The sequence below is a fragment of the Musa acuminata genome, chromosome BXJ3-8 (genome assembly GCF_036884655.1).
Source record: "Musa acuminata AAA Group cultivar baxijiao chromosome BXJ3-8, Cavendish_Baxijiao_AAA, whole genome shotgun sequence".
In the NCBI taxonomy this organism is placed as follows: domain Eukaryota; kingdom Viridiplantae; phylum Streptophyta; class Magnoliopsida; order Zingiberales; family Musaceae; genus Musa; species Musa acuminata.
In genome coordinates, this window is record NC_088356.1 from 27,736,292 (window position 1) to 27,738,190 (window position 1,899).

The window sequence follows — 1,899 nt, forward strand, 5'->3', positions numbered from 1 at the left end:
CCCCAATCAAGCGGTGCAACCGCCTGAGCTCGGTCTTCGAGCTCTGGCAAAGAGGTGCAACCGCCCATGACAGATGTGGCACCGCCCAGAGGCTCAGTCTTCGAGCTCTGCCAGGCGGTGCAACTGCCCCAGTCAGGAGGTGCAACCGCCTGATCCCGAAATTCCGGGAATTGACAGAATTGAGCTCCAAATTTGAACTGGGTTGGGGCCTATAAATACCCCACCCATTCAGCACTGAAAGCACAGAACACACACTCGAAATCTTGCTGTCTTTCTGTGTTTCTTAGAGCTCAAAACTGCTAGTTCTCCTCTTTTTATTCTTCAAGTTTGAGTTGTAAAGAGAGGAGAGAAAACTTCTGTAAGGGTTGTCTCCTAAGCCCGTCAAAAGGAGTGAATCTGTAAGAGGGTGGTTGGCCTTCGCCTATTGAAGGAAGGCCTCTAGTTGACGTCGGTGACCTCATCGGTGGAGAAAGCCAAAAGTGGAGTAGGTCAAGATTGACCGAACCACTCTAAATCTCGGTTTGCATTTCCTTTGAGTATTTTACCTTCACTGCAAACTTCTCAATAGCTTACTGCCCTCTGCAATTTTACGAACGAGTTTCAAGGTTCAGACGTAAATCTGCGTTTAGACGTAAATCGGCTTTCCTCGTACAATCATCATATTTCAGTTCACGTTTACGTTTTGATTTCAATCATAACTGTTTACTGCCTTCTGCGATCTTACGAATAAGTTTCTAAGTTCAGAATTTTCCGAATCTGCGTTTAGACGTAAATCGGCTTTTCTCGTACGATCATCATATTTCAGTTTACGTTTACGTTTTGATTTCAATCATAACTGCTTACTGCCTTCTGCGATCTTACGAACAAGTTTCTAAGTTCAGAACTTTCTAAATCTGCACTTAGACGTAAATCGTTTTTTATCGAACGAACGCAGCTTTCGTTTTAATCGCTGAAAAATTTTCGCTGCACTAATTCACCCTCCCCCCCCCCCTCTTAGTGCTCTCGATCCTAGCATTTGGTATCAGAGCGGGGTTAACTCTCAAACGGATTAAAACCCAAGAGAGATGGCTTACATCGGAAACCAAGAGGGCCATTCTATTACACGTCCACCCATGTTCAATGGGACGGACTACACCTATTGGAAGACCCGAATGAGGATCTTTCTTATTTCTATGGATTTTGAACTTTGGAATCTTGTCGAAAATGGTTTTTCGAAGTCTTCTCTTCCAATGATCGATTGGAATGATTTGGAGAAGAAGGCTTTTGCTCTCAATGCAAAGGCTATGAATGCCTTATTTTGCGCACTTGATAAAAACGAGTTTAATCGTGTTTCGATTTGTGAAACTGCATTTGATATTTGGCACACACTCGAAGTGACTCATGAAGGCACAAGTAGAGTGAAAGAGTCAAAAATTAATCTTTTGTTACACTCTTTCGAACTTTTCCGAATGAAACCGAGTGAGACTATTGGTGACATGTTTACCCGTTTCACGGATGTCGTCAACGGTTTAAAAGGACTCGGAAAAAGTTTTTCGGATTTTGAGCTCGTAAATAAGATTCTAAGATCCCTTCCTAAGAGTTGGGATCCTAAAGTCACTGCTATTCAAGAGGCAAAAGATCTAAACAACTTCCCTCTTGAAGAACTAATCGGGTCATTAATGACCTACGAGATGACTTGTAAAGCTCATGAAGAGCAAGAAGACATCCTTCCAAAGAATAGGAAGGATATGGCACTTAAAACTTCAGAAGACCACTTGAGAGAAAACTCAAGTGATGAGGACTGTGACGATGACTTGGCACTTCTAACAAGAAAACTTAAAAAGTTCATTAAAAGAAACAAGGTTAAGAATGATACTAAAAATAAACTTGAACCCAAGAAGGATCAAGTTATTTGCTATG